The following is a 21,440-nucleotide window of genomic DNA, read 5'->3' on the forward strand; positions in this document are numbered from 1 at the left end:
GTCCACTGAGTTAAATGCCGGTGTCTTCCAGAAACACCCTCAGACATACCCAGAAATAATGCCTTACCAGCAATCTGGGTGTCTCTTAACCTAATCAAATTGACACCTAAATGTAAGCATCACACTCCCCTTTGGCTTAGGTTCCCTGCCTGAGCTGAGCAAGGGCTCCAACTTCGAGACTGATCAGCAACAGGAGACAGGACTGCTGCCTTCTTCTGTGCATCTGTGTTGCCCAGGGAGCCACTCACGTTAGGATGACGCCGACTTTTAGTTCCAGGGCTACAACCTCTCAGTCCGAACTTTACTTTCAAATCATCTCCAGGTTTTGCTGCTTTGAGAAGCTGTGAGGTGAAATATCAAACAATGCTCAGATATATTAATCTTTTAAAGCCAGAATGCTAGAATTTCACCCATGAGTAAGAAAACTCCACAAGCTGGCTTCTCTCTTCCTGTTCCTACATTCCTCTCTCCAGCGCAGGCACTGCTCAGCCTCATCTTGACATTTAAGGTTTCTGGCTGTGCTCATCTTCTCTTCCCACAGACAAGAGCTATGAGGAGACATACTAACAAAGTAATTTCCATGTGGATTTCTAAACATTCAACTCACCATTTGGAAACAGCAATTACTCTTCCTCTTTTCAAGTGACCATACAAATCAGTTTGCTTTGGGACTTTTTAATTTTTTAAGAATTGCTCAATTCTTTTCTTATGGTGATTTTCCCAAGGATTTTTTTTTTTTTTTGCCATTTCAACTTTCAGTTGGAAAAACTTAGATTCCCACTTGCTATTTTATGTCGTTCTTTTACTCTCACTTAAACCTTTTATTTTAGCCAATTAGAATACATAGCAGCCTTGCTGCACAACATGAGTTTTAAAGTAAATAATATGTTACAAGAAAATGAATGTTTAATCTGCTCTTATTCTTTTCACTACTGTGTTACTTTGTTTAAATATTTTCCTTAATTAGAATATAATTTAGGACTTTGGAATTACTATTTAGAAATTTTGTTTCTTGTTAAGTCAGATCAGATTGTTTTTCCTTATAAGAGATTAGCAAAAATTGGCCGGGCATGGTGGCTGGTGCCTGTAATCCGAGCACTTTGGGAGGCCGGGGTTGGGGGTGGATCACCTGAGGTCAGGAGTTCGAGACCAGCCTGACCAACATGGAGAAACCCCATCTCTACTAAAAATACAAAATTAGCTGCGGCGTGGTGGCACATGCCTGTAATCCCAGCTACTCGGGAGGCGGAGGCAGGAGAATCGCTTGAACCCAGGGAGGCGAAGGTTGCAGTGAGCCGAGATCATGCCATTGCATTCTAGCCTGGGCAATGAGAGTGAAACTCCATCTCAAAAAAAAAAAGAGAGAGATTAGCAAAAATGGTAATGTTTTCCACTAAGTTTCTTCTTCTGCCATGTAAACGACTAGGTGCTGTTTTAGCAATAGGTATATATGATTTGGAAACTCTGAGTATGAATACCTTTTTTCAATTAACAAACCTCAGAGAACAACATGATGTGGAAAAATCTCTTCCCGGGAAAAATTTTCCTGCATTTACTACTGATTAGAAATCTGAAATAAATTCATTGATTAATTATAAAATAATTATTCAGTGGGTACTATGTGCCAGACACTATTCTAAATACATGTGGGCAAAATAGATACAATTTCCTATCTGCAAAAAGCTTATATTCTAGCAGGAAAAGATAGATAACAAACAAAAAATATAATAAGCAAGTGGTAAGTGCCCAAGGGAAAATAATGAAGCAAGGTGATGGGAACGGAAGCAGGCAGGGAGCGGGTTCCAATTTTAGATATGGTTGTCTGGGTATGCTTCTCTGAGTGACATTTGGTGTGTGGTATGCAGATCATGTAAGAACCTCACAAGTCACCGTAAGGACTTTGGCTTTACTCTGAGTAAAATGGGGAGTGATCACAGGGTTTGGGCAAAGGAGTGAGGCAATCAGACACATATTAAAATGATCACTCTGGCTGCTGCTGAGAATAGACTGTGGAGAGGAGTAGGATAGAAGCAGAAGTACGTAGACTAATCAGATGACTAATGAGTTAATCGAGAAGAGAGATGATAGTGGATGGGACCAAGGTGGTAGCCATGGAAGTGCATAGTTAGAAAGTAGAGCCAACAGAATTTCCTACTTCAATATGAGTTGCATGAGATAAAGAGTCAGGGATAACTTGGGGCTTTTAGCCCAGGCAACTGGAAGAATGGAATTGCCATTTAGTAAGGGGGTAAAGCTATGTGGGATGCACGAGTTTTGGGGAGAAATCAGGAGTTCAGTTTTGAAGATGTGGAGTTTGAGGTGCCTATTAGATGTGAAAGTAAGAAACCCAACTAGGCAGTCAGAAACACAAGCTGGAGCTCAGGGAAGAGGACTGAGTAAGAAATATAAATGCAGAGTTGTTGGCATAGAAGGGGAATTCAAAGCTATTTAACTGGATGAACTCATTGAAGGGAGTGAGTTTGGTGTCCTGAAAGGCAAGAGAAGTCCACTTGAAGAGGCAGTAGTATTCAATGGTGTCCAGTGCTGCTGAGAGGTCAAGTAAGGACCAAGAATTGTTGACTGTATTTAGCAGTATGGAAGTCATTGTTTTCCTTGGCGAGATCAGTTTTAGTGATGCTTTGGGAGTAAAACCCTGATTCAATTAAGTTTAAGATGGGGGTGGGGGATGAATTGGAGACAATGAGTACAGACAATTCTTTTGAGATCCATCCATAGTAGAAGCAGGCAAGAAGGTGGAGTATATGGGTACAAATTCATAGGCAGTCGAATTTGGTATATTTTCCTTTTTACAATTTAGTGAAGGGAACACTTATTTCATGGTTACCTATTAAGAAGCACCCACTCACTTAGATAGGTAACCCTAATTTTACCACTCTCCAAATACATTTACTATTTTTATTTAAATAGAGACGGGGGTCTTGCTACATTGACCAGTCTGGTCTCGAACTCCTGGCCTCAAGCAATCCTCCCATCTCAGCCTCCCAAAGTGCTGGGATTACAGGAGTGAGCCACCACACCCAGCCCTATGAATCCATTTTAGGAGGCACAGATCCACTTCTTTCTTCTTTTTGTGGTTAAGACATGTACCCTTAGTTTTTCTAGTTTCAATTTCGCCATATTATTTCTAACTATAGCAGTCTGGCAATTTCCCTTCCTCTTTGGACTTGATGTTGCTTCGTATTCGCAGAGGGTTATCCCCCACACTCCGCCCAGCTCCATTTCCTCCACAGTGCTTCTCCCCTTTCAACCTGCTCATTGCTAGTCTAGTCTTCACCATTTCAATTTCCTTAGCTGTGAGGAATGGAGACAGTTTGCCTCTTCAGCTACCTATGAGGCTAAGAGTTTAAGCCTGGTCAATATGGTGAGGCCTGGTCTCTATGAAAATTTTTTGTTTTAAATTAGCTGCGCATGGTGGTGCATGCTGTGGTCCCAGCTCTGGGGAGGCTGAGATGGAAGGATTGCTTGAGCCCAGGAGGTCTGGGCTACAGAGAGTGGTGACGGCACCAGTGCATTCCAGGCTGGGTGACAGGGCAAGAACCTGTCTCAGAAAACAAACAAACAAACAAAAAACAACCCATAAGAATTTAAATAAGTCTGAGAAGTGAAATGGGTTTAACTCATATAAAGAAATATTGAAATGGGTCTAACCCATATAAATAATAGAAAGGATTAAAATAGTAGGTAGCACAGGGGAGGAAAGAAAATGAGAAAACATTTGTTTTACCATTTACTTAGACTGAACGCCTACCATGTAATTTTAAAGCATAATATGTATTGAGTTCCTGTCTTTTAACAATAAGAAGGTGCTCTAGATATTGCATATTGCATCTTAAGAGTCACACTAGATTAAGAAATTTGGTCACACTTATAATATGTGGTTGCACTTAGGTAACATTTACTGAGCAATGCCTATTCAGCACTTGGCTAAGCCCTTTCCATGTATTATGTCATTTAATTATTTCCCTCATAATAAACTGAAGTATGTATTGGTATTCCCACTTCAGAGATGAGGAAACCGAGAGAGGTGAGAGAGAGGCTCAACTAATTTGAAACTCTTCAGCATTAATACCACTTTCAAGCAAATGTACTGTACATTTATTTGTATATGACTATGAAGGTATATCCCTATTTAGCCCCTTCCCCCCAGGGCTATTTTTCATTTTACAAGGAATTCATCATGACATTACTCATAAGCCACCTCAGTGCATCTGAGATCAATTTACAAAGTTTGATTGCTGCACAATTTTTCAAAAACATGTTTACAGATTATTGAAACCCATATTGCCTACCATATGTTAGGCACTCTACTAGGTGATAAAATTGAAGAATGCAAAATCACTCCTCCAAGGAGCTCAGACTCTTCCTTTGTAGGAAAGTCAATATTGATTCCCTCATTCAGAAGTATTATGGATTGTCTTGGAGCATGCTATAGTTTAGGTAAGAACAAATCAAGTTAGAATCATCATACTTGGTAAGAGGAGATGCACAAATAATGCCCTTTATCTTACATGGTCCTTTTAGACAGAACTGATTAAGTGCTTGGACCTCTAGAGCCAGGCCACCTGACTTAAAAATCTAGCTGTCAGTTAAAGTCTATGTGGTATTGAGCTAGTCACAGAGCCTCCTTAAAGCCTTCTGTTTCCCATCTATTAGATGAGGATAGTATCTCATGCGGTTGCTGTGAAGACTACAGGTATGTGTAAAGTATTTGGAAGAGGACCTATGTAAGTATTAGTTGTTACTATTGTGATACAGATTTACCAAGTGCTGAAACAGTTGCCAATTCTTAACTATAACAAGTAGCAAAGGATGGTAAGTGCTCTATAAGTTTTTGTTGAACAGAACTTCCTAGAAGCCGTGTGTTTCTCTGTAGATATGTCTAGAGTAGACTCAGATTCCTTTTAAATCATATTTCTTCATTCTGAACCCAACGTCAAATCAGTTGTCCTTTGCTGCCTCTGTTCTGTTTTTTGTGGAAAAGGAGAAGCTGATGGGCTGACTTTTTTTGTTTTTACATTGTAGATGATCAGTTATTTTTCATTACTTATCACTGGTAGACTTCTTACTAATTTTATCCATGCTATAGTCTGAATATTGTGTCCCCCCGCCCCTCCATTTTATATGTTGAAATCCTAACCCCTAAATTGATGGTATTAGGAGGTGGTTCCTTTGGGAGGCATTAGGTCATGATGGCAGAGCATTCATGAATGGGATTAGTGGCCTTAAAAAGGAGGCCTGAGAGAGACCTTCACTCCTTCTTCCACTATATGAAGATACAGCAAGAAGTCATCCTCTATGAACCAGAAAGAAGGCGCGCGCGCGCGCACACACACACACACACACACACACAGATGTGGAATCTGCTGTTGCCTTGAACTTCCTAGCTCCCAGACTGTAAGAATTTTTTATTTTTTATTTTTTATTTTTTTTTTTTGAGACAGAGCCTCACTCTGTCACCCACGCTGGAGTGCAGTGGCATGATCTTGGCTCATTGCAACCTCCACCTCCTGGGTTCAAGTGATTCTCCTGCCTCAGCCTCCAGAGTAGCTGGGATTACAGGTGCCTGACACCACTCATAGCTAATTTTTTTATTTTTAGTAGAGACAGGGTTTCACCATGTTGGCCAGGCAGGTCTCAAACTCCTGACCTCAGGTGATCCTCCAGCCTGGGTCTTCCAAAGTGCTGGGATGACAGACATAAACCACCACGCCCAGCCAATTTCTGTTGCTTATAAGCCACCCAGCGTATGGTATTTTGTTATAATAGCCTGAATATACTCTAAAACAATCCTTTAAATTTTTAAAATTACGTTTCTGATTATCAAAGTAATATGTGCTCAATATAAAAACAATTCAACCATACAGAACTTAATGAAAGGCCCAGTAATCCCACACCCAGAGATAATCACCATTAACATCCTGTTATATATGCTTCCAGATTTCTTCTGAAGCATACATTTAATAACATGTATATCTTAATGCAAAAAAATACAAAAAATGGAATCATACTATTCATATTGTTCTGCAGCCTTTTTTTTTTTTTTTTTTCGCTTACAGATTTTGGACATTCTTCCATGTAGGTACAAATAGATCTAGCTTATTTTTGTTCATGGCTGCTTATGGTTTCCTTCTACAGATCTAGCAAAAATTGCTTAAACAGTTTCCTACTGGGACTTTATTATTTGATTTTTACACCATTACATGTTTCCACTATTACAAACAATGCTGCAGTAAGACACATATATACATATTTTTGTACATGTGTAAATATTTCTGATATAACTTTTGCACATACATGCTTAAAGTGCAAACCCTTACACATGCAATTACCTGTTCAAAGGGAACACACCTATTTATCAAAAATTTCCAAATGTCCTCCAAAGGGATTGTCCAATTTCCTCTTACTTTTACAAGTGTGTGAGAATGTCTATTTCTCCACATTTGACTGTTTTCTGAATATCACTTTTTTCTTTTCTCAATTTATACCAATCTTGAAATCATGTTTTTCAAATCTAGAATCACAATTTAAAACCCAGGGAAGATCAAAAGAATAAAGTACAGAAGACTGGGTTTTTGTTTGTTTGTTTGTTTGTTTTGAGACGGAGTCTCACTCTGTTGCCCAGACTGGAGTGCAGTGGCACCATGTCAGCTCACTGCAACCTCCACCTCCTGGGTTCAATCAATTCTCCTGCCTCAGCCTCCTGAGTAGCTGGGATCACAGGCGCGTGCCACCACGCCCAGCTAATTTTTGTATTTTTAGTAGACACGGGTTTTCACCATGTTGGTCAGGCTGGTCTCGAACTCCTGACCTCGTGATCCTCCCGCCTCAGCCTCCCAAAGTACCGGGATTACAGGTGTGAACCACCGCGCCAGGCCGACAATTTTTTTTTTTTATTTTTATTTTTTACAAACAGCAACGCATTCCAAATTCATTATAATAGTGGGCTGTTTTCAATCAAAATATCACACCACTAGTTGTTAAGTTTTAAAAGACCTCTCATCTCTTAGATCAGCAAACCTGACACTGATTAGATCACTTACACACACTCCCTGCCCGCACACCTCCTTCTTGGCAGTGTGTGGAACAGGAGTGGCTGCTGGCAAGGAGGGATGGGGAAGGAAAGTGAGAGCAAAAGGGCCGAGGGCTCAGAATCCGGTGTCATCTTGTAACGAGTCTCGGACGGTCCCTTGAGTGTATTCTGGACCTCTCTGTTCATGTTCCTGTTTGGGCTGCTCTTCATGTCCAACGCCTGATGGCCAAGTGCTCACCATCCAAGGGTCAATTCTATCACCTCTCTGAATCCTTTTCTGAAACCCTAGACAATCATTCTCTTTAATGTCTCACTATCTCTGAACCGACACCTTCCTAAGTACCTGTAACATTTGTGCAGCATGCTTATTAAGAATATTTAGATGCTGGGTAAACGTTGATTGAACATTTGCTGACATAGAGAGACATTGGTAGAAGACAGATTAGACTTCCCATGGTTTACAGAAACACGTGGATTCAGATAAAAGAAGGTACTAAAGCACTGGGTTGAACCACATATTTTGTTACAACCAAATAATTCCAAATATCTCGCCTTAATTTATTTCTTGGCCCCTGCCTCCGCTCACCCACAAAAAAGACTGCAAATGAACCTTGATCCCACAACAACAACAACAAAAAAGGGTGACACTATCGGGCTGCAAAACTCTCTTAGCATAGAACAATCTTTCATCTGCCTTTTTCAGATGTAAGATATTTTTGACGAAAAGAATAGGATGAAAGGGGCGGACTCAGATAAAAACGAGAGCCGACTTTCCAATACAGCTTCAATAGCAGACGGAACACATGAAGCTGAGAAACTATCCATGCCAAGTAGTTGTGTGTGCCCCAAAGCTCAGAAAAACACTTTCTCCTTAGAGTTGGAAGGCGCTTAAGTGACTTTGTAGTGTAATTCAATCCCCCCAACCCCAGCGCCAAGTCTTAATAGCAGAGTTTTAGTCGACGGGACCGACTCCTTCGCCCAGGACGGGTGAAGGTTCCTGAGCTTGCCTCGCAGCTGATTGGCAGCGGCGCCTGCCCGGCACCGAACCCTGCCCAGGTGGGCGCTTGACAAAGCATTACGGCGATGGTGATGTAGGCTGCCGTTCTTCCCCTCCCAAGCACCTGCTCAGCATCTAGCAGTCGCTCGCCGCCAGTCTCCAACCCCGGGCCACCTCCCTCGCCACACAGACCCGGTCCGGTCAGACGCTGCAGGGCGACCGGAGAAAGTGCTCGCAATCACATGGAGGCCCGGGCCCGCCCCATTGGCTGCGGCCGGGCCAGTCGCGGCGCTCGCCGGCTGCGGTTGGTCCCAGAGCTGCAGCGCCTGCACTGGCCCGGAGTCCATGTTACGCTTTGTCTAATTCCCCTCGTTACAGAGTCATGTGCTGCTGCTCCCGTCGCCGCTGCTGCCGCTGCCGCTGCCGCCGCCCGTGGTGCCCCGGCTCCTCCGCCGCGCTTCGAGGTGGCAACCGCGGGCGGGGTCGCGGGAGCAGGGTACAGGGCGCAGCGCGCCTTCGCCGCCCCGGCGCGTCCCGGTGCAGCCGCCGCCCGCCGCGGGTGATGCCGCCACCTCCGGCCTCAGCATAAGCCGTGGCTCGGCGGCCGAGCTGCCCCCCAAGGTTGGTGCGCACCTCTCCCGGGAGGGGCCGGGGGCTGCGAGGGAAGGCGACGCGCAGGTGGAGCCGCGCCGAGCCGAAGCGCGCAACCCTGGCGCAGGCGCCGCGGCCCGAGCTGAGGTTGCGGCCGGGAACTCATTCGGGGACGTCCGGGGGTCGCGAGGAGGTGGTGGCGAGCGGAGTGGACTCCCGTTTGCTGCTCCTGGGGCCTGGAAGATTGTTCCGCTTTCTGCAGTCTGAGCGTCGGCCGCTTCGGCCCTGGGCTGCTAGCCCTGCGGGAGGGGAGTGCGGTTGCCTGGCTCCTGGACCCCTCGCGCGCTCTCCCTTCTCTTGCCTCCCTCCGCCCAGTCCGAAAGGCGGGGAGAGGTGGTTTCGGCTCCGCTGGTTCCTCCCGGAGGTGGGTGTTTGGTGTCTGGCCTTGCTGCCCCGGTGTCCATAAGGTGAGCCCTTTAACTTCTCCAGAATCGCCTCTCCTTCGCTTCCTTCCTGTGCCGGGTGGGCTGCGCTGGGAGCCCAGCGGGCGGGGGCAGGGAGGTGAAGGCCGGCGCCCCGCCCCCGGCGCCTGTGGGAGGGAGCTGGGGGCCCGCAGGTGCACCCAGCCGGCCGCGGGCCATCTCCGGGTTGGGTACCGGTATAATCCGCTTCTAGCTTGTTTGGAGGCGTGGGCTCTTGGGAGCGGGACTTCTGCTCAAATCCTGTTCAGGAGCTTGGAAAGGAGGAGAATTGGGGGTGGTTGCCAGGAAGACCAGCACCTCCGGTTACTAGAGGGTTTATAGGGGCCTTCTCCTTTCCGTCCCCCTTTACTAGGGAGTATCCCTTGCAGATAAATGAGATTTTTTGATTTCTTAAAAAGCCAGCTGCAGCGAAGAAGAACTGCTGCAGGTCGAGGGGAAGAGAGGTAGGTCCTTGCTGGAGAGGGAGACGTGGGCTCTGAGGTCCCAGGAGCACGCAGTTGGGGTGAGTGTGGCCGAAAGTGTAGAGGTAGGGTTGTGGGAAAGAAACAGCCGAGGTGAGAGGGAGGGCGCACTCAGGATGTAGTCGGAGAGATGGGGAATAGGTACGGGGGAGTCCTAGCGGAATGTGGGGCCCAGCTGGAGCCGCTTGGGCTTATATTTGGCTCCTCGTTGCCTCGCAGATTTCTTGCTCTTGGATCTTGAAAAATATTTTTTGTTGGACAAAGAAAACTTTGAGAACATATTTTGGAAGAGAGATAGGACTAAAGAGCTGACTTCTGGAAACTTTCCTTGGCAGCTTTGGTAGTAAAATTCCGTTCAGGCAGCGTTTATTGAGCACCTATTACGTGGTTTGTACTGGACTTTGGAACAGTCTGGACAGGCAGGGAATTCCCGTTTGCAGTAATGGTGAGGGCTGTCTACCTTATAAACAACCAAGGGGCCCCTCCCAGTGCCAAGAGTGAGAGTGATTCACACCTTCCTCGCCAAAGCATCTGGGACCTCTGCTTCTTACCTGTCGGAAGAACCCTGCACCATATCCCATAAATGGGGTGTGCAGGCAGCATTTATTTTTACAGTCCAAAAATAGTGACCAAACTCCTACTGTCAGCTAGGTCAGAGTTGGGGTTCTTGCTTCACCTGTCTTGACACCAACTAACTAAATCCCTGTTAAGATCCAAGTGCAAGATGGGGAAGAATCTGAGATGAAAATTAGGTGGTTAAAACAGGGGTCAGGAAAGTTGATTTGGGGTGTTTGATCTCTGTAGGTTACTTATGGAGCCCCCCATAAAATGATTAGATAATCTATGGAGCTAGGGAAAAATTCCAAAATCTTGAATTGGCACAGTTTATTTATATATTTGAACACTTTGTATTAGATTTGTCTCGTTTTTATTTAGGGTGTATGTGTGCGTGTTGATTAAAACCTAACAGATTAGAAGGTTGGAGAGGAAACTGTCCTTAGATGACCCAGCCTTCCATTACCATGTGGAGTAGCATATGATGCAACAGTTAAAGTATTGAGCCATATTCATATCGTTTTCTCCCTGCTGTGTTTTCCAGCATTTAAAAAACGTGATAAAAACTTAGCCCCCTTTTTCCTCAAAATCGCTAAAGTTTAATGGAAAAAAAAGGAAAAAGAAACTAGGCCCCCTTTTCCTTTAATTTTTATATTATGCAGAGTTTTAAAAATAATAATTTTAGAAAATTCTGATGTGTTTGTCATGTCCAAATAGTTAAATTTTTTTGGTAGCTATAGTTTGGAAATTAGACTTGATTCCTTTCTCAGTACTGCCGACAAAATAGCTATTAAAGTCAAAAGTTTGTCCCAACTTTGTAATCATGATTATTATGTTGTTGAAGTGGTAGCTTGTAAGGGATTTCAGTTATTTTTAATTGGAGCTGGTGTTTGACATTCTAAGAAACACCAGTTAATATTTGTTGAGTGCCAGCAGGAAGCAGAGAACTGGAGTGGGTGCTGTGGGATCTTAACAAGGCAGGAGAGGATTCTCGTAGTAATCACAGAGAGCAGATAAGACAGGCACACATGAGGATGCCAGCAGAAGCAGATAGTTATAGTTGTCTAAGAATCCAGGGTGTGTGGAACCAGATGAAAGTGTATGAAGTATGTTGAGGGAGGAGTGGAAATCTGAATTGACTTTTGACAGTGGTCAGGGAGGGGGAACAGAATATATGACTAATAAAGGAGGGTAGAGGGAACCTAGTTAGTGAAAAACTTAACCACAAGTCAGTGGTGTTAATCATTTGCCTCAAGACCAGTGGCTCTCAGAAGTAGGCAGTTTTGCTTCTCAGCAGACCTTGAGGAATGTTGGAGACATTTATGGTTATCATAGCTAGGCGGCAGGTGCTGCTGTTATCTAGTGGCTAGAGGACAGGGATGCTACATAAGCATCCTACTGTGCACAGGACATCAGCCCCCTTCCTCCTAAACAAAGAATGATCCTGTCCAAAATGGCGATAGTGCCTGCCCTTAGACCTCAGAATAGGTCTTAAAGGGAGGTGGTTCTTGACATGGGAGGAATAATAACATTGAGCTTAGGAAGCTGATGTGGGAGACTTCTGTGATCAGGTCTGATGTGATTAGGGTCTGGGCAAATCATTATTGAAAGAAAGGGGCAGTTTGGAGGGAGATCACAGCAGATGAACACAGTATGATAGTGGAGTAAGTTGGGAATCATAGAATCAGAATTGGCATTTTAGAGGGGCCCTATCCAATTTATTGATTTTAATAAATTCTTACCCTTTCTAGGTAACCTTTGTTTAAATAACCCCAGGAACTGTGAACTACTTCTCCTGAAGACAGGTTATTACACCTTTGGACTGTTTGTTGTATTATTACTTGAGCTGAAGGCTGTCTCCTTGAATTTTTTTTTTTCCAATGATTTTATTCTTTTCGAGCTGCCTACTCTCTTTGAATGCACCAAGAGAATATGATGTCCCCTTACCCCCAGTTGATTTTCCTAATGCAAACTAGTCCCAATTCTTTTCACAGTCTTTTATTGGGATGTGGTTTCTCGATGTCTTCTCAGTTTATCAGCATCTCACATGGAGAATCTGGAATTGAATATGTAATTGAGATGTGATCTGGCCAACAGAGAGTACAGTAAGACGGCTGTCTGCTGAGACCTAGACATAAATGTCTACTTACTGCACCTTAAGCTTACAACTGCCTTTGGTTTTCTTAGGCAGTGCTGAGCACCAACTTCTTTATTAGATAATCATGTTTTGGATAGTCAAAACCCCCAGATATTTGCTCTGTGAGCTGTTGCATCCTGTATTTCTTCGGCAGATTTTTTTTGGAGAAGTTTTTGTTGTTGTTCCTTCTCAATGTTATCCTATTTATTTTGATCCAATCTTCTAGCCTTTGACATTTTTGAATTTATGTCTTCTAATTATATGAGAGAGGAATGGAGGATGACTTTGTTGAAAATGGTAGTCAGTCAGTACTATGTAAAACTCAGTAGTTTGGGGGCACTGTTGGTCCTGTGTGAGAGCTGGGATCACTGAGTGATGGAGGTGAGTTCTAGGGCTAATTAGCCCTTATTTTGGGGGCTTTTGAGAAATCTAAATGCCAGGCCACATGGCATTCAGCTCTTGAAATGTTTGCACCTGTGGTACCATTTTGAAATTGTTTGAGTCTGTTGCAAGCTTCTGAAATCTGAATTCCTTCCTCTGGGTCTTTGTAGTTCTGTTTATGTATCTGGAAGAGAGTTTCTAACGTTTTGTGCAAATCTGAAGCTTGCGGGGTTCGAGTTGCTTTTGAAAATTGTGAGAAGGTAGGATAACTGGCAAAAATCAACTATGGACTTGGTTCCCACTCAGGCTAAGCTTTGTTTTCTTTTTTGCTAATATGCCTCAAATATTTAGTGACAGACTTATATTTAGGGAAGGAGAGAGGATTGAGGTTTAGAAACAAACCTTTTTCTCAGAGCTTGGCTTTAACTTGTCATTGATGTAAGTTCATACTTGATTTTACAGTCTTCACTGCAAAGACATTAGGAAATTACCATTCCCAGATGTCTTCTGAAGCTGGCAGGTAAGAAATCCCAGGTAACTTAGTGCCAAGTTCTCCAAATACTCTAGCTCTATCCAATGAACTAGATTTAATAAATTACTTGATTTGGGTGGTAGCTATCTCACAGTGTTGAAGGAGAGCTGGAGGAAGAATTCAAATCTCATGGCCAATGTGTGTGACCTCTTTGTGATGAACGTCCATTGTGCCCCAATCCTCTGTTAGTGTGTTGGCTGTCCAGATGGTGCAGTCTACTTGGTTTCCCTTCTCTACCAGTCCATATGGGAAACCTCTTTATCTCCTCTGGAGATGAAGGATAATCCAATGAAAAGAAGGGATGCCTTCTGAATATTTGAGGTTTTTTGAGGGGAAAAGTATTGCTGTCCTTTTATATTTTCGAAGGCTGTGTCGAAGTTGAAGTCTTAGAATTAAGGATGCAGTTGTGTCATTTTGAATAGAAAGACTATTACAGCTGGAAGGGATTAACCCTTAAATTTTATAGTTGAGCATATCCAGGCACAGGGAGGTGATGTGATTAGCTTAAGTTTACACATGTAGTGACAGAGTAGGCATTAGAATCTATCTGCCTTAAAGACCAACAATAAAGGCTAAGGATCAGGATTTCTTCTCTGCTTAGAGGTGTGTAAACAGTGGGGTCCCTTGGGTCTTATTTATATAATTGATCTAAAAGAAGGAGCACACAGTGGAGTTTCTAAGTTTGCAGATGACAGCTTTTCTGGATTATGAAATGTCTAACCACTGGGGATTTGCTCCAGGGAAACCACACTAGGATGTATTAGTCATCAGAAGATTTGCAGGTGAGTTTCTTGTTGGCTAATAGGTGGTTGGGTATTAAGGGGAAATTATAGAATTTTCATAGGATGGTGTTTTGTTGGATAAACTCAGGGAAGGGCTTTCATGTTGTTGTCCTGACTTGCTGTTGCAGAAAAACAAAAACCATGAAATGCTAGGCTTCATCAAAAAGATTTTGGGGTTGGGCATGGTGGCTCACTCCTGTAATCCCAGCAGTTTGGGAGGCTGAGGTGGGCAGATCACCTAAGGTCAGGAATTTGTGACCAGCCTGGCCAACGTGGTGAAACCCCATCTCTACTAAAAATTAAAAAATTAACCGGATGTGGTGGTGGTGCCTGTAATCCCAGCTACTCTGGAGGTTGAGGCAGGAGAATCACTTGAACTTGGTCGGCGGAGTTTTCAGTGAGCTGAGATCGTGCCATTGCACTCCAGCCTGGGCGACAGAGTGAGACTCTGTCTCAAAAAATAAAAAAAAAGATTTTGGAAAAAAAAAACCAAAATGGAAAATACAGTCTTAATTGAGTTTTCACAGTGTGTTTTTTCCCCCGAAGTCATGGGCACCTAACCTTCAGAAAGACACTCGAGCTGGAATAACCATTGTAATGATACCTGGAATATTTGGACATTGCTGCTAGAATGTAAGCTTCATGAGGACAGGGTCCTTGCTCATCTGTTTCTCTGATAGAAATATCAGGATTTCTAGCACCTGGAAAGAGTCATCTGAGAGGAGATGGCATGGAGGTCTGTGAAGCCACAAGGATAGGGCCATAGGCAGCCTTGGTAGTTCACTTTATTCTAATAAGTCCGAGTGTACTATTTTAGTTGCCTCCTTGTCTTCATGCTCCAGCACTCTGTCAGTGTGGTGAGGGTAGGGATTTATCTCTCTTGTTCTCTACTGATTTTCTAGTGCCTTGCACATGGCAGACCCTCTATTAGTATTTGTCACCCAGGGGAATGAATGAAGAGTTATACCTTAAGGCTTTACAAGATATAAATTCAGGATGAATGCCAAGAAATATGGTTTTTCTCAACCCTGGCTGGCATCAGAATCAGTCTGGGGAATATTTTTAAAATACGTATATTCAGACCCTTCCCCATGCCTATTGAATCAGAATCTGTGGATATGGAGTTTAGTTTTGAAAAGAGCCCACCCTGCCTCCAAGTAATTCTCACGTGCAGCTCGGCTCAGAACCACCGTCTTAGTAGTTGTGCACGAAGGCTGGATGCTGACTGAACACACCTTCAAATGGGTTTGAAACATTTGTGGCCAGCGAGCCCATCATTGGTTATTAAGACAAAAGAGAAGCTTTAAGGATATGTCAGTCTTCTTGGAAGGTGTAGTGACCCAAACAGCACATAGTCCACCATGGCCCTTGGTTCCTCTACGAGATAGTGCAGCCCGGGCTGGATGGGCAATGGGACCAACTCCCAGTTCATCCTTGAGCAGTCGTTTCCAGAGTGGGTCCTTGATGACAGTTTCACCAGCCCATGAAAAAGTGAGAAGAGTAAAGACAATGCAACAAGCTTTTCTGTTTCAACTTTAGTGCTAAGTTTATTCAATTACAAGAGTCTGTTTTTTTGTTTTGTTTTGCTTTTGTTTTGTTTAATCTTGGGTTGTCCTTCCTACTGGAGGGTTGGCTTGTTTTTTCATGTTATGAAAGGCTGGTGATGGTTTTTTGGTGTCATTTCTAAGTCCAGTTTTAAGCTGACAATTTTATGATAGTCTTTCTTTTGACATTTTACTGGCCCGTGAAATCAAAAGTCTGGGAACTACTACTCCTCTGAGGTTTTCAAGAGGTCTGTATCTACCCCTTGACACCTGCTATTGGGGAACGCTCATAAATATGGTGTTAGGTTCCATTACAAGCATTTTTTTTTAAACATTTTTTTCTTTCCTGTTATGCTTGTTGGTAATAGTTAGGAATAGTGCCAGAGAAAGCTTCACTTCCCCAGCAACGCATAAATCCATTGCTACATATTAGCATCAACAGATAGCCAGCACTGCAACGAGTTCTACAGAACAAGGAGAAGAAAGGATGTACAAGAGGACACCTTTTTCTCTGATGGTCATTGGCCGCCAGAAAGGTGTGTCTCAAAATCTCTCGCGCTATAGAGACAGGACAGAACTCTTCAGACCGGGTATAAAATGCCATCAGTCAAAATTCTCTTCACTAATTGCTTACAACCGAATTTTAAGAAATATTAGAAAATTAAAATTCTTGGAAAAATGGTCCCCCTGATGCTTGCAGTGGCACTCTGCTGAACAGGCTTTTAAAATCAGTGTATTCTCAGATATGGCTACTTTTTTGTTTTCGTATTTAACTTATCTGGTTAAGAAGTACTTGGACAATGTATGGAACACCTAAAGTTATTAATAATAACAGCTATTTATTAGGCACTTATTGGTTGTCCAAACCTATGCCCTGGAATTCACATGTATTCTCATATATCCTCAAAACAATTCTGAGTGAAAGGTGGACTTATTCCCACTGTACAAATGAGGTCATAAGGCTGGAGACGTTATGTAATTTACAACAGCGTCACACAGAAGTGGCGGAGGAGTTTGAAACCAGACTCATTTTATACCAGACTTTTATATTTTAAACCAGACCTCTAAATATTTTGTAATATATACCTATTCTCTCTCTTTTTTTTTTTGAGATGGAGTCTCACTCTGTTGCCCAGGCTGGAGTGCAGTGGCGCGATCTCAGCTCACTGCAAGCTCCGCCTGCCGGGTTCACGCCATTCTCCTGCCTCAACCTCCCAAGTAACTGGGACTACAGGCGCCTGCCACCACACCCAGCTAATTGTGTTTTTTTTGTATTTTTAGTAGAGACCGGGTTTCACCGTTAGGCAGGATGGTCTCGATCTCCTGACCTCATGATCCGTCCACCTCGGCCTTCCAAAGTGCTGGGATTACAGGCGTGAGCCACTGTGCCCGGCCTCAATATATACCTATTCTCTTATCTACTGTTCCCTTTCTCATTTCTGCACATTTCTTTGTATTTATTTTATAACACCTATGATACCTAGTAATATTTCTGTTACAAGAAAAAGAGAATCAGATTTTGAGGTGTAAAGGTACCAGATAATCCTCTGGTTCGTGCTGCATGTTTGAAGAGTAGAGCTGTAGTGGCATCCCAGCATTTAGGCTTCCAGGCCAATGCTCTTGTCATCCCAAGTTGGTCTTAGAAGTATCAGCCTATTGATAAAACTACTTGAATGAAATTTTATCCCGGAATTGAGAGGGTAACTTTAAATCACTTAATTGTTCTGGTGTTTTCTCTAGCCCTGTTCTCTTTTGTCACCCATATTGATGATAGAATGCCACTTGTAAAGTACATCTTAAGCACCTTCTTCCTAGTTAAATCTCACCCACAATAACTACTGTGCATAAACATATCATGTAAAGATATACCTAATATTTGCTAAGGTGTTATGTCTTAGCTGAAAAAACTGCTATAACAAATGTTTGCTGAATAAATGCCATAAATATATTCAATAAAAAAAACTTTTTTTTCATTTACATTACCTCAAAGTAAATGAATGAATAAATAAATATCCATATATCTACATCATATTCATAGGCTGTTTCATTCGTACCTTTATTTTTTAAATACAATAAAATTATGCTTCATTATACTCAAGTATAATCTCTTTACTGGAGTGAATTTATTCTGTTCAAGTTTTACTTTAACAATTGTATTATTTATCTTAATATTTAGCCAGTAATAAAGTACAAAGTGGGAAGTGGGCTGCGGTTTTATACATCTTGCACAAACACACACTCAGAGAGAGAGAGGAGAGATGCACTTGTTCTTCAACTTAGCTCTCAAGGTATTTTTCTATTCCAAAATAGTTTATCTTTCACCTGTTCTAAATTATTTTCCTTATAACTTATTTATACCTGCTAAGTTCTGTACCAAGCAGAAGTTAGATCTGTAATTTCTGTGCTAATCAGAGTTGGATACTAGCAGTAGCCTAGGGGTCTTGAGCAAATAGTATGCCTCAGAGATGATTTGTGGCAGCAGGCACTCGCCCTCCAGGTGGGGTCATCAGGAGTGGGAGGCCCATCAGAAGTGCATTGTTGCCGCGTGGGAATGTGGGCTGGTGTTGCCAGATTTTCTGATTTTTCACTGTAAGCCAGAAATCTGGATTATTGTGTGAAATCTGATTTTAAAGGTTGGCTAATTCAACATTTTAGAACTTCCTGTAAACCAAACAAAATAGCTTTGTGAGCTGGAAACAGCCTCTTTAGGCCCTTAGAGATAGCCCTTTCGTGGCCATATAAATGGAAGCATAGGGTTTGAATAAAAAGCACAATACAGGTTTTTTGTTTTGTTTTGTTTTGTTTTGTTTTGAGATGGAGTCTCACTCTGTAGCCCAGGCTGGAATGCAGTGCTGTGGTCTTGGCTCACTACAACCTCTGCCTCCTGGGTTCAAGTGATTCTCCTACCTCAACCTCCTGAGTAGCTGAGATTACAGGTGTGCACCACCACACCCAGCTAATTTTTGTATTTTTAGGAGAGAGGGGGTTTCGCCGTGTTGGCCAGGCTGGTCTTGAACTCCTGACCTCGTGTGATCTGCCTGCCTCAGCCTCCCAGAGTGCTGGGATTACAGGCATGAGTCACCACACCTGGCCTACAATACACAGTGGACATAAAGTGAAACTTGATTTCATCCTTTTCTCCCCCAACCCCAAACACAAAGCAGAGCAAAGCAAACCCTAAGCCCCATACTTTTAATAAAAATCTCTGGCCTTTAAATGTGGCGTATTACATCTGGAGTGGTTGCATTTGAACAGTTTGGCTGGCCTAAGGAGGAATAGGTTTAGGGAGAAATAGGTAGATTATGCATATAAAGGGGGAGAGGATAGGTGGGACACACACAGAGAGAGAAGGGAGGGTAAGAGCCACTTGGAGTTGAGTAAAGAGATCATCTACCCCAGGAGATACGGGAAGATTTGTTCATATCTTAAAATTGATTTGGGGTAAATGGGGAAGAAAGAGAAAGAAAAAAGGTCAATATTTAGAAATAGTGCAGAATATATGTTGGCAAGGTGCAAAGAGTGCTATTATTTTGCAATTCCTAGTGTATCATGTTAATGTATACTGTGGCTTCTTCAAAAGGGGAATTGGAATGAAAAGGAAGGGAAAGAGTTTATGTCAGAAAGAAGACTAGGGAGTGAGATAAAGAAGAGGTGTCCAGAGAACAGCTGATAGCAAAAAGTAAACCAAGAAAGCTGGAAAATGTTTGCATCGTGGAAAGATGGCTATGTTAGAGTACAAAGCATCACTTTTTTCCCCCACCCCAACTACGACATTGAGGGGGTATGCACAGCAGTCCCTAGGAAAAAGATGGTTTGGAACACCAGCTTGTTTTGCTTTTGAAGGGCCAGCCTCCAGGGTCCCTTTGTGTGAAGCGGTGTCAGCGGGGTTGCGTCTGCCCTGTCAGGGCACACTGCTGGGAGGACATTGTCCACTGGGTTTTAGCCCCTCTCTACCATCTGGGTATCCTGGTGCAGGACAGGACCTCAGACCTTTACTGTGACCCCAATAGTGCTCCTGTCTTTAGTTTTATTTGCTTTTCTGGGGAAAATCCAACATCGTTTGTGTAATTTGTTGTACATACAGCCTCTTTGAGAGAGAAGAGAGTAATATTTGAATAGATTTCTGCTACTAGCAGAATCCTAGTCTGAGAGGATTTTTAAAAGCATTTTGCTCTTAATCATCCCAAGTGTATAGTACTTTGTTCCTGGAATTTCAGCATTTTCTAGTGGTTGGCAGTAGGGGGACATCTTTTGATCCATCTGCAGGTTTTATTCCAGTCCTAGGACTGTCATCCCTGTATGATCTGAGCTATGTCTTTCGAGACTGGTATAACTTTAAATTTCTGATAGTTTGGTTGCTTTTTAGAATAAATGCATTTTAAAATGTCCCCTTCTATTTGTTACTTTAATGCAGTAAGGATCTTTATGGATTTTTTCCTCCTTATGGAAACCATTTGTAATATTGAGAGAATGGGTTTAGGTTTTCTTGCAGTGTTGTTGGGAAAAAGAAAAATTCTTCAAATTCCACTGCTCGGCCTTCTAGGGACTCAACTCTACAGATGGAAATCCTGGAAGATCCTATCAGGAAGTGAAACTTGTAAATAATCTTTGTGCTCGTTTGGGGCATTATGCATTAACAAGTTGTACAAGAAGTCTTCTTTAACCTTCTTATAAAATACACTTAAAAAAGAATCCAGTCCTAGTGACTAATCTGGAAATAAGACTAGGAAACACTTCACCATGTGCCAGGCACTGTTTGCAGCACTTTACATATATTAGCTCATTTGCTTCTGACAACAGCCCCGTTTTGTAGCAGAGGAAACCAAGGCTGGGTTCTCTAGTCTGGCTACTACTCCCAATCACCAGGGTCATTACAGGAAGTGGCAGAACTGTAATGTGAACCCAAGCTGCCATGGCTTCAGGATCTGTGCTTTTTAGGACTGCTTCGTTGCCCCTTGAACTCCCTCACAACAATGACGAACACAAATTTGCTTTAGAAACTTCTTTTGCCTTCCACATTACCTCAGTCTTAAAGTCAGCGTCAGAGTTTGGTTGAGAAAAGAAAGAAAAATATATTCCTTCCCTGATCCCGCCTCCCCAAACCAAATGAACAAATGAAATCATGGAGACAGTTTCCATCTAGGAACAGAAACCTGACTAAAGGATCTTCCTGGAACACCATACTAAAATGCTGGACTGATCATTACAAAGGCTGTAGTTGGAGCCTTGTTGCTGTGACAACCCGCATCCTTGGCACCAGAATTGTTTTTAACAGCACAAAACCCATCTTGTTTTACCTTTACCTTTACGACTGGTGGATTTGGTGAGCTTCTGAGAGCACTTTTTAAATTGCTTTTTCCAACCTATATAGAGGCAGTGGGAAGGACCTAGGATTTGGAGCATAAAAGACTTGAGTTCTAGTCCCAGCACTCTCTTCTGTGGACTTGTGTGACCTTGGGTTTCATCTCCTGTAAATGGGGGAGGGGACAATCCAATAGGATTGGTTTGGTGAGGATAAGAAGCTATTATATATGACAGGATTTTATTCACAACAATAGCCATGTGTGTCTTGCAGTGAGCTGACCAGCAAGTCCTTTGTGAGTCTTGGAATGCATTTTCCATGGGTGGGTGGTGAGGTAGGTGGTTGGGGAAGGTTTGTGTTGTTGATCTGAACCCCTTTTCTTTCCTGTTCTCTCCTTACCTGTATTCTAGTGTGAATGATAGTGTGGGTGTCAACTCAGTTTTTGGCCCAAATTCCTTTTCCTTGGTTTTCCCCCCTCCTACTTTGGGCTCTCTTCCAGTTTGCCTACAAAGTGCTATTTGTTGTAAGGGTGAAATAGGCAATTCTCTGGGCAGCGACACTGTGGCTGCAGGCAGTTACTGTAGTTCAAAGCAAACAGCCAAGCTAGAGTAGGAGGGACACTGAC

The 21,440-nt window shown here is 42.9% G+C and overlaps 1 protein-coding gene across 3 annotated transcripts in view; it reads left to right on the forward strand.

The window, feature by feature from the left end:
• The first annotated feature begins 8,364 nt into the window (after positions 1-8,364).
• The window catches only part of LRRC8D (leucine rich repeat containing 8 VRAC subunit D), a 170,398-nt gene continuing 157,322 nt past the window's right edge, over positions 8,365-21,440 (forward strand). The window contains exon 1 of one of the 3 annotated variants that reach the window (XM_003892166.5): positions 8,365-8,669. The gene's annotated coding sequence lies outside the window, so the exon portion shown is untranslated. Of the gene's footprint in view, positions 8,670-8,999; positions 9,107-9,204; positions 13,176-21,440 lie in introns of those variants that run through there. The other 2 variants (XM_009212484.4, XM_017944462.3) reach the window with 2 other exon arrangements.

This window comes from Papio anubis, chromosome 1, assembly GCF_008728515.1.
Source record: "Papio anubis isolate 15944 chromosome 1, Panubis1.0, whole genome shotgun sequence".
Classification (NCBI taxonomy): Eukaryota; Metazoa; Chordata; class Mammalia; order Primates; family Cercopithecidae; genus Papio; species Papio anubis.